Consider the following 12,030-nt stretch of genomic DNA (forward strand, 5'->3'; position numbering starts at 1 on the left):
AGGTTTCTGGAAAGTAACACCCTTAGTTACCTTTCAGAAATAAAGTTATTTTTAAAATTGTAGCTATGAAGCTAACTACTTTTGTGCGGTCTTCTAACCACAACTGTGCCCAGTTACAGAGATTAAGGGCACTGCAAGTCTTGCTTGGAAGAGTTTGACCTGTATTCCTATTCCTGTATTCCTATTGCAGCAGTAGGAGCTAGAAAATTCTTTTGAAAATAGAGGCAATTAAATTCTGCTGAGTGTGGCATTTTGAATCTATTATCTGGCTTCCCTCTCACACAAGTGACCCACTTGCTATGCCGTCACACGTGATTTGTATTCCCTCCCCTATTTAATGCTTGCACAATGCTTTGCAAAGCCTTGAAAGGCCTGGCCAACGCAGGGCCATATCTTGGTGTTGTGCAGGACTTGTATAGAGATTTATGTGCCCAAGCGTCAGAGTAGGTCAAGGCTCGCTGGCGTTCATGAATATGCTATTGTACCCTGCACTATTGGGGTAGCTTAAATGTACAAACGGGCAGCTGTTTAGGCTTTTGCTTGCAGCAAGATGGTGTGTTTGATTCCTGGTCTGACGTAGTCCTTTAACATCAGTCCAAACACAAGGTTTATAGCTTTGTTCAGAGAGGGCATGTCTAAATCATCTGGGCCCTCCTTGAGCTACTCACAAATCATCTTATCCCTTCGGGACGGGATGGAGTCAGGAACAATGGAGCGAGCAGTTTTAAGCCAGTCAGTCCTCTATAGTGGACTTGTAGAGCTCAAAGCAGGGTCAGGCAAAGCAAAGACCTTCAGAAATTGTTGCAGACCAGCTCCCAGCATTCTTCATTGTTAATTATATGGCTCAGGCTGCTGGAAGCTATAGGCCAGAATCATCTGAAGGGACATAAAACTTGCTGTCTTGGCTAGAGTTGTGGAGTTGTTGGGACTGGGAAGATGCTCCAGACAATCCTCTAAACTCGTGGTTCCCAACCTTAGGTCCCCAGCTGTTTTTGGTCTACAACTCCCAGAAATCCTGGCCAGCGCAGTTAGTGGCAAAGGCTTCTGAGAGTTGCTGTCCAAAAACATCTGGCAACCCAAGGTTGGGAACCACTGCCCTAGACAGTCAGAAATATTCTTCTCACAATCTCTGAGCTCCCAACCTGTCTTAAAGGAGAAGAAAGGATCTAGGAATATTTTCTCCTACCTCAGTGCTCTATAGATTTTTGGGGCTCCAGCTCCCATCATCCTGCAGCCAACTTGGCCATTGGGTTGTGGAGTTTCTAGTCACAACACCTGGAAGGCATTAAACTTAGGGAAGGCTGAACTAGGTAGTAAGGAAGCTAAGAGGTGGTAAGCGAGAGAAGAGAGTTCAGTCTACAAAGAGCTATATAGCTCTGGCAAGACCAGCATCCAACTTGGAGAGCTATATGCTTGAGAGCTGAACTGAACACCCAGGGAGTGGGTAGAGATGTTGACATTGCAGTTGAAGTTCCAAAATCTGGATCTAAAGCTGCTTTCAGAGGTGTCCAAAAAAACAAGTCCTTACTATTTCAGTGTCCTGCACGTCTTCCAGGAAGAGACAACTTTCTTCCAAAAGTTATGTCATGGCTGGAAGAGGCAAGAGAAGGAGCATAACTGGCCAATAGAGGCTTTCCAGGCAGGAGTTTAGCCAGGCACCTCCTAGCAATAAAATCAGCAAAGGGATCGGCTACACTGGCTATGTTGCCACCCAGCAACATAGAATAAATATACAGGATAATATATTCATGGGATAAATATACAAGGGTGGCTGCTTTTTTCAAGCAACCTGCTCTGAAGAGCTGCTATTATGAGATACAGGCTATCCTTCCCTCCTCCTCATGAGGACTACTGACTTAGGTTTGGGCATGATACTTTTTAAGAGTTCTGTATACAGTATTGTGGATAAAGCCAGCGTTCCCATCATAACAAAGCAAAGGGGTGGGGAAATTAGAGCAGCAACCTGCATCTCACCAGAAGGAAGGAGAAGACACATTTGCATAAGCTTCCTGATTCATAGGAACACATACAAATCTGGAAATGATTTTTCTCTTTTAAGCAAAACTGCAAGGCATCTCACTGGAGGGGGGGAAGACAGGGAGATCAGCTCATCTCCGTGCCTACTGAATCTGTTGGCCATGTGTTTGGTGTGGCTGGCCAATTTTAAGGTCTTTGATCTTCCTCTCCATGGTTATCTATCTTTAATTCAGATTTGGCCTGGACATCACATCAATTGGAGGACTGTTCTCTCTAAAATGGGACACATAGCAAGTTTGTGGGAGATTAATGCAGCCCTTATTAAGGGTGTATTTGTGGAAGATAATTTTGACTGTCTTAGTTTTTCAGGGTGATCTCAAGTCCTTTGGCTACCTTGACATTAAGGCAAAGGACAAGAAGAGGCCCACCGTACTCACAGAAGGCAGCTGGGCTGGCCACTAAATATAGGGTGAGTGCTAGCAATGTATTAGCATCTTGTGATGAAGGCAGTGGAATAGCCTGGGTTGTACAAGACAAGTCGCATCACACATGTGGATTTCTATCTCGGACTTGGATATGTCCTTGGCATTCTATCTTTTTCTGTTATCTACTGCCTAAGGCGGCTGTTTCATTCTGCCTAATGACAGGGCCAGACCTGCAGCTTTTAAAGGGTAGTAAGCAATTAGGGGAAATGTGAATGGTCTTCTCTGGGTTCACCAGCCACCAGTAATGGCTGCAGTTTGATAGTAAAGCATGTGTTCTGTGTGCAGAAAATCCTTAGTTGGTCCATGGCACTTCTGTGTTGGTAATGGAAAGACTCTGGAGAGCTTGGTAACTGGCAGTTTTTTAGATTCCTATTTTATTAAAAATATTTTTATTTGAAAATCCTGATGTGCTTCATTGGAATGGTATGAATATTAATAAATAAATGTTCTGGAGTCAGCACATCTTGGATACAGACTTTTCCAAGAAGTCTGAAATGTAGAAAATAAATTAATAAGGGGGGAAAATAGGGGGATAACTTGACCCCAAGACGCTACTGAAATTTACTCCCTCTTCAAGCTGCTTTTGCTAAATGAGAATTGTTTAGGGCACATTTGTGTCTAATGTCGAACTGGATCCTAAAAATGGTTTTGGAAAAGGAAATAGATTGGACCCTTTTGGTAGCTGTAAATGTGACTTTGGCCATAATAACAGAGCCTCCATGTTTGGAAACAGTATGCTGGATTTATGGAAGTTGGGGGAAAATGGATGAAGAGTCTTGCCTTAAAGATCCTGCCTCCCAAGTTTCACAAATATATCTGACTAGGCAAGAGAACACTAGTCCAGATACCAATTTTTTGGCAAAGGGTAATAGACTCCCATAATATATATATATATATATATATATATATATCTTATACACAGAAGTAAGGAGGGGGAGGGATCAAAGCGCTTTGACCACTGCTTTCCCCCTCCACTTTCTTCGCAAGAAAATGGAGGGGGAAGGCAGGGATCAAAGTGCTTTGAAGAAAGCACTTCCAAAGAAAGTGGAGGGGGAAAGCAGGAAGCATCAAAGCACTTTGATTCCTTCTTTCCCCCACCACTTTCTTGTGAAAAGTTTTGGGTTAGGAAAGTGGGAGGGGTCCTTATTCATGGGGGCATCTAATACACAGAAAAATACAGTAGGTGTTCTTGTGGTCCACAAATGGTCTGTCGATCTTACAGGAAACTGTTTTATATTCTTGGAACATTGGTACATCTAGCCTGGAATGATCCACACCGCAGATAGTGCATTATATTCTTCATTCTTTTTACTATGGGTTAAACCAGAGTAGCAGCCTGGATCTAGACAACACAGTCAGAAGCAATATTTCAGTCTTCAGTGATTTATAGCCTTTTCTAGCCACCCACAGCTTGTAAACTAGGTTACATTGTTTTGTGATTGGTCATCAGAAGATAAATATGGGCTTCATCTGCAAACCTAATTGGTCAGGTCTCAAGCTCTGTGGAAATCACATCACTGGAATACTAATGCTCTTCTTGTGTCCGCTTGTTTCACCCTTGAATCCTCAAATTTACCAGCTGCTAGCAGATAACAGGAGAACACAACTTAGAATGAAAGATTGAGTGCAAGGATTTGTTCTAAGTGCCAGAGCTGAACACTCACAGTTGGCCAACACAGAAGTCTGTTACTGCTTAAAACAATGCATTTTGGTGCATTAAAGACTTGCTTGTTTTATTTGAAGCCAGTTTTATTTGAAGTCTGAAATAAGCTTTCCTGGAGGTTGGCCCACTATTTGTTTTATCTTTAGATGCATCTGAAAAAGTGGACTGATGTCCCTGAATGCTTCTGCCACATAAAAGGTGTTAGTTTTTAAGATGCCACAGGACTCACCATTGGTTTGTCTGCAAAATACAGACTAATATGGCTACTCCACCTACCCTTGGAAATATCTACTCCTGGTGAAGTATTCTCCCTACCACCACCTATGCGCTTCAATTCAGCAGTGCAATCTGCAAGGGTGATGAAGTCATTGTGTTCCTTTTATGCAAGAGAGCAAAATCTTGTGTTAAAAATCTGAGAGAAAAATCTCGGCTTCCCAGAGATCTGCTGATGGATACCAGTCTGCCTTCAGTCCATGGTAAATGGCACGGACTACCCAGCCTTGCAAATGGGAATTTTCCTGAGCTTTATTTCAAGATACCAGAAACTGAACTTGGCTTCTTGTTAGAGTGGGTTGTATGTCACCCTTACATAGCGGTGTTGTGTATTCAGAACCCTGTCGGCTGAAGGATGGCCCAATCTCAGACTAAATTCAAGACAGAGAACCCTAAGAAGGGAGGGCAGGGGCCTTGAAAATGGCAGTTCACACTGAACCTCAGACAGATGAATGAGCAGACCCATAGGTTATCTAGTTCTGTCTTTTACCGCTATGGTGATGTACATTGTGTTTCCCTCCGAATTACAGTGGACCCTCGACTTACAGACGGCTCCACTTACAGACTTTTCGAGTTACAGACTTCTCTGGCCGCAAAATTTAGATTCAACTTGCAGCCGGAGAATCGACCTACAGACCAGAAAAAAACCAAAATAGAACAAAAATGGAACAAAAACGGCCGATTATGGGATTAATCGGTTTTCAATGCATTGTAGGTCAATGGAGACTCAACTTACAGACTTTTCGACCTGCAGCCACCGTTCCAATACGGATTAATTCCGTAAGTAGAGGGTCCACTGTACACTAATGGCTAAACTTGCACCTACGCTTACATATTCTGCCTGTGTTCTGCTACTGAGATAAAGCCTTCTCCTAAGCTGGTAGGCTGCAGAATAATGGGCATAAGAGAGGCGAAGGAATACGGCTGGCCTTGCCTTGAGGCTCAGTGGGTCTCTTGCCTCAGATGGCAGATTAGGGGAAGTAAGGCAGTAAACAGTCTCCCACGAACACTTCTGCCTACTCAGGCTCCCTACAACCATTTGAATATCCTCTGTTCGAAGGCTTTCTCCCTCTCTGGTGCAAATAAGGAGGGAGAGCAGGGACTATGAACCTGCCAATCAACAGTAAATCCTTAGGGCAGACAGTAAATGTACTGATAACGACCAGCTGTAAATCCCCCCCCCTCTCTCTCTCACACACATACACACACTGTGGAGCAATGAATTATACTTTCGAAGTTAGTTAGATTTCCAAATGTGCCTACACTTGATTCAGAGTTTGGAAATGTTTGCAAATTGTTTGTTGCTGGTTTTTTTGGCAAAGGGTAATAGACTCCCATAATCTGTGTTTGAGGCATTTTTGGATGCCCGGGAAATATATTGTGCTGCTCCTGAAAGTATCACAAAAGCAGAAGTGCAGTGGCCCCACAGACATGAGGGCATACGAGCTGAACACTTGAGCAGGGTCTGTCTCATGGGCCACTATTTCTTAGGGTGGCAAAGCTCACTGCACAGATGGAAGCACCTGTAGCTTGAAGGGACCCCATGCAGGCTTTCTACTAAAATATTGATCCCTCATGGACTGGCACCAGTATGTCAAGACTCTATATGGAGGTATGGGAATGGTACCCAGGGAGGAGCATGCTTTTTCCCAACAAAAGACCTGTCTTGAATCTTTTAAAGACTTTAATGCCTAGGTTTTGTACTGGCCCACAGCCCACATCAAGAGCGCATTCTGGATTAGGTCCCTACAGCTGCTGTTTCTCCAAAAATATATGTGGGCAGTTTTTAGAGGCGTTTGTTTAGACATACGACTAACATCAGGTGTTGCTGAGTCCTGCTTCGCTCCCTCTGGAATGCACGTGCTTGTTTATGCTTACAGGACCACAAGTTAGGCCAGATGAAGAATGGAGCAGAGCAGGATTGAGAACTTGCTCCATTGCAACTGCATTCTGTGCTAAGAAGTGCAAAGGCACCTTTGAACCTGATCTTCAACAACAACCTTCTTTAATTATGCAAGGTTTACTGCTATATTACAATTGCATTTAAGCCCTGTTCATGAGCTGTCTTCCACAATGAACAAAATATGACCTTATACCAGTGGTGAGCCCTTTTAAATAGGCCAGGGATGTGGTTTCTGCCTCAGGGTGTGGACAAAGTGACAAAAATGCCCCTACCCCACCAAGAAACAGGCACTGGGTAGAAGCTCATCTGTGATTTTGAAAAACAAATGGATTTTTGGAGTGATAACCACTTGTGGCATGGTGGTTAAATTGCAGTAGTGCAGCCGAAACTCTGCACATGGTTGAGGTTCAATCCTAGGTAACCAGCTCAAGGTTCACTCAGCCTCCCATCCTTCTGAGGCTGGTAAATTGAGTACCCAGCTCACTGGGGGTGGGGTAATGTGTAGCCTGCATACAGTGGACCCTCGACTTACAGATGGCTCGACTTACAGACTTTTCGAGTTACAGACTTCTCTGGCTGCAAAATTTAGGTTCGACTTGCAGCCTGAGAATCGACCTACAGACCAGAAAAAAACCAAAATGGAACAAAAACGGCCGGTTACGGGATTGATCAGTTTTCAATGCATTGTAGGTCAATGGAGACTCGACCTACAGACTTTTCAACCTGCAGCCACCGTTCCAATACGGATTAATTCCGTAAGTAGAGGGTCCACTGTAATTAAATTGTAAACAGCCCAAAGAGTGCTTAAAACATGATGGGGGTATATAAGCAGGATGCTTTGCTTTTTGCTTAAGTGGGGTGGGGTGCTGTGACCTATTTAAATGGTGAATGGCCACTCCCAAAGGCTTCCAGGAGCAACAAGCAATTCATCATTTATGGGGGGGGAGGAAGCTCAGACAAGTGTGAAGGCCACAACAACAGACTTGTGGGGGGTGTCACGTTTTGCTTTCCTTCATTTCAAGGCACCTTCTGTGGCAATATGTTTCTCTTGTTCAAAACCAAGCTGAGACTGAAGCACAGCATATGAAGGAGGGGTTGTGCCTCTAAACCAGTGTGCCTGTTGAAGATGAGTTTAGAAGGGTCAAAAGAGTCCTAGTCACTAAAATATTAACCTGGTAAGACGGCAACCTTTGTACCTTAAACACCCTGGTCAGCATTCCAAGATTGATTGATAAATTGCAAGCAGAGAAGTAAACATGGTCCAGGATGATTTTTTTTTATAAAGAGGGAAGGTAAGTAGTGTCTTTAGAGAAACAAACTCAGAGCAGAAGTATAGATTTTGGGGCATGCTAAATAAACAAGATGCATTACTAAATAGAGGCATTATCAGAAAGAAAACAATGCTGCATAATATGTGGGCATACTGATTTCGACATTTCCTATATGCATTTTGTTATTGGTTAAAGGTGGTCTATGCCCCAATGACCAGTGACTACCTATACTATTTGCGGAAAGATGTCTTTGCCAGTTCATGGCATAAGGGATTTATTGAAAAACTACATCTCTTAGGCTTCTCTATGGACTTCTTGCTGAGACAGCCTCAAGGTAGCATTAAACCAATACTTACGCAACGTATCAAAGATATAGACCTTCAATACTTTCTACACGTGTTCACCTATGTGTTTTGTCCTAAATTTTAACTTCCCCCAACCCAGCTAATTACCCATATAATAAATTACAGTACTGAGATATTGCTTTGCCTTTTTAAGGGCTAGATTTAACTGCTTTCCCTCAGCCCTTTTAAAAGGGTGTTTTAATGAAACCCCATATGGGGAAAGGCTCTGTCCCTATGGGATATAAATTATTGAGACCTTGGCGCACATCATTTTAAAATGTAGCTTATATAGGAATGAACATATTCGATATCTTGGTTCAATCATGAGTAAATATACTGGTCTACCTCCCCAGACTATCTGAAGTTTCTGTTCTCCGAAGAGAATCAGATAATGCCATTAGTGGCTACATTTTTATTTTCAGCTATGAGAATTCGCAAAATGCTATAGCAAGATTTTATACTATACAGTACTATGTATTTATTCTATGTACTTTTCGCTCCATAAGACGCACCTCTCCATAAGACGCACCAAATTTTTAGGAGAAGAAAACAGGAAAAAATAATCTGTTTTCTTCGCTCCATAAGATGCACAGACTTTCCACCTCCCTGTTTTGTAGGAAAAAAGTGCATCTTATAGTGCGAAAAATACGGTACTTATCTTTGCTTAATCGGGTTTATGACTGCATCATAAAACTTAACTTACCTATATGGGAAGAAAAAATGACTATAGTTTGGGATAAACTCACTTGGTTGGAGAGGCAGAGTTTGGGAGTTCGATTCCCCATTGGGCCTCCTGCTAACACAGCCAGCCTGTGTGGTCTTGCGCAAACTGAACAGTCCCAGGGCTGCCCACAGAAGAAGGGCACGGTAAACGAATTCTGAGTACTTTCTACCTGGAAAGGATTGCCATAAGTTGGAATTGAATTGATGGCTTATAATTTTTATTAGGATTTCAATATGAATGCATGTTACCACAGCAGAAAAGATTGTAACCCCCATGGCCTATATTTCTGCCCAGATGTTAACTTGTGTTTAATGGGTAACACCAAGGCCCTGGTCAACTTTGTTACATTTTATATTTAAACTGGATCTGGACAACCCTTAAAATTGATGTCTGTCTTACATAAAGTAAGATACATGAGCCAGACTTTTAGACCTCCTTTAGCAAAATGGAACTGAACCTCTGTGAGACGGATCTGGAGCAAGAAGAATTCATCAAGTGACGGTGGCCGAACCCTCAGCTCAATGGTGGGACATCTTCTTCTACTCCTCTCCACTTCAAAATGTGCAATTGGCAGGAAACATATTTGCTGCACTCGTATATATCCAATATGCTCTGGACTACATTTGTAATGAGTTCAAGGAGGGCTAACAGAAGCCTTCACATTTAAACCCCAGAAGCACATTAACTTAAAAGATGAACAAAATGTGTTGCCACCACGCTATGTATTTTCTCTGGCCTCGTTTTAAAGAGAGGCCAAATTAAAAGTAAAATCTGTAACTCACCACCCCAAACATCTCCTGGCCAAGTTTGGGAACTTGATGAGTACTTGGAATAGGGACCATCAAGGAACACTGGGAAACTCCCAAATAGGATAAAGAAAGTGTCTGACGCCCCAGAGAAGCTGCTACTTGTCAGAGTTGACAGTACTTCTATAGGCCATGCCACACACTGAGGCAGATTTCACTATTCTATTCAGAAGGTCTTTGGTTCAATCCTTAACATCTCTTACTAGGTTTATTAGGATTAGCCAAGACCAAAGTGTCCACTTAAAGAAACTTCAAGTATTGTTTCACTTTGACAGGCTACTGTAAATCCTATCTCTGAAAGTTTAGTACAAACTGGTGATTTCTGTTGGTTTGTTTTTGGGCCAAACAAGTCTTTTAAATACCCATTTTGATGAATGTTACATAAAATAGTGGGTGGATATTGACTAGAGATGGGCGTGAACCATCAGTTCAGCAGTTCATGATGGTTCATCCATCGGTCCAACAGATGTTCTGCAGTTCCAAGCCCCACCTCCTCTGGTGGGCACCCACTCAGAGGCAGCGTCCAGAGGAGGCAGGGTAGGGAAGCCAGGATGCTGTCCCTGAGTGGGCAGCCATCTGAGTTAGGAAGGCTGGGAAGCGCTGAACATGCATTCCACTCAAAACCGAACTGGCACACACCACCAATTCATGCTGATCTCTATTATCTCCTTTAGAGTCTTCTTCTTTTGCGAATGTGAGAGTGGGTTGGTGTGGATGGTGGGGGTGTTGCTTTGCACAACTCTGTTGTGTCAAGATCCATATAACTATTTCTGCTTATAGGAATCTCTTCTAAATTTGCACTAAATTTGCTTTTATATCTTTAAATTAGTGTACAGTATATCTAATGAAGGGGAATGTGTGTGTTCTTTTTCACTTCTGTCTTTCCTTTTCTATCTCTCCACCACCATTTTTTTCTTCCTCTTTCAATGTGTAAGTGGCAATTCTAGCTTGAGGCAACCAGAATGAGTGGCAGGATTGTCAGTGAAACCGCATACATTCTTTGCTTCAGGAAGAATCTGAAGCAGAGATGAATTATCAAGCAAAACCTCGTGCATGTGGCTGAAGGTGAATTTCACTCACTGAGCAGTGCAATAAACAGTATTGTAGCATCAAGATGGCCAAAAGCAAAGCTGCAAATACTCATGGCATCTGTATCCCATGTTCTAAATGTCTGAACCCCAACCGGCTCTGAGCTAGAATTTCTAGACCAAAGTCAGGAAAAGCAGCCATGGTAGTAACATCATTCAGCTTTGGTTTTTAAAAACAAAAGAAAAGGGGACGTGGTTCTAGGACATTAGAATGTTGCCCGTAGTGATCTGCCTGGCATGTTTCGAACTCTTGCAATGGATCATTGTGGATCTTCAAAGGACTCAATGCACCAGTGTGAGACCAGATGTCTTTGTATCCTCAAATATTCTCCCACATTGAGAACATACTCTCAAATATATCCTCAGATATCCTCCCACAGTGAGAATCCCAGGTAGCCGGCTCAAGGTTGACTCAGCCTTCCATCCTTCTGAGGTCAGTAAAATGAGTACCCAGCTTGCTGGGGGGGCAATGTGTAGCCTGTATAACTAAAATTGTAAACCGCCCGGAGAGTGCTTTGTAGTGCTATGGGGCGGTATATAAGTCCAATAAAATAAATAAATAAATAAATAAATATTTGATGGGTGTTTGGGGAGGATTCTTGGTCAAGTGGTACATAGACGCAGCATTCAGACTGCCAATGTCAGTTCCATATTGAAAGCCGTGTGCTCCTCCTAGGACACAGCAGTATTACTAAGCAAGTTCTGATCATATGAATATTCTCGACTCTGAGAAATGGGTCTGCTCCATGAGTGTACTCCCACTTTCGAAGTGCTGCTAAACTGATAATGTTAATACTCCATAGAACCTAAGAACGTGTATGTATGTGGACTCCCTTTGGATAATTATTTTTCATAAAAATGACTGAATAAGAGATACTTGTTATGCTTCACTTCTTGGGCATAAGTACAGATTCTTCGTATCCCATTCAGCCTTTGTAGGGTTAAAAAGAGGATCAGCTATTTGAACAGGAGAAAGGGGAAACTGGAAGCGATGTGATAACAGTGGATTGAGCTGCTGGTGCCAGAGGAGAAGGCACATAAAAGCTTAACCCTCCACTCCTACCCGCCAAAGTCTAAAGTATCCCCCAATACTCCAACCACTGAGAGACTATGGAGGGCTCACACTGAGGTCACTGCATGTATGTATCCCTTTCCACTAGTCATGTCACAGAACTGCAGAGTAAAGAGAGAGATTTGTATTGCTATTTAGACAAACTTTTTTCTGCATTCTTCTTTGTTCTCTCACTCAGCCTAATTAACTCAAATTTACTGAAATAACCCCTAATCCTAATACTTCATTTTCTTTTTTCTTTGATGCAGTTGTTCTTTTTTTGGCAATTGTGTAAATGGCTGCCTTATTGGAGAAGAACTATAGATCCATGGTGCTTTGCTTGCAGAGGCCCCAAATTCTGTATTTAGCATAAAGGATTCAGTAACAGATTGCAGAAAAATGTGCCTTTCTTCTTGAGATGCTGGAGAATTTGCTGCCAGTTAGG

General features: G+C 42.6%; 1 protein-coding gene across 2 annotated transcripts in view; it reads left to right on the top strand.

Moving 5' to 3' along the window:
• The window catches only part of DAB2 (DAB adaptor protein 2), a 48,951-nt gene that overhangs the window by 12,882 nt on the left and 24,039 nt on the right, over positions 1-12,030 (top strand). The gene's annotated exons all lie outside the window — the stretch shown is intronic.

This window comes from Pogona vitticeps, chromosome 2 (genome assembly GCF_051106095.1).
Source record: "Pogona vitticeps strain Pit_001003342236 chromosome 2, PviZW2.1, whole genome shotgun sequence".
NCBI lineage: Eukaryota > Metazoa > Chordata > Lepidosauria > Squamata > Agamidae > Pogona > Pogona vitticeps.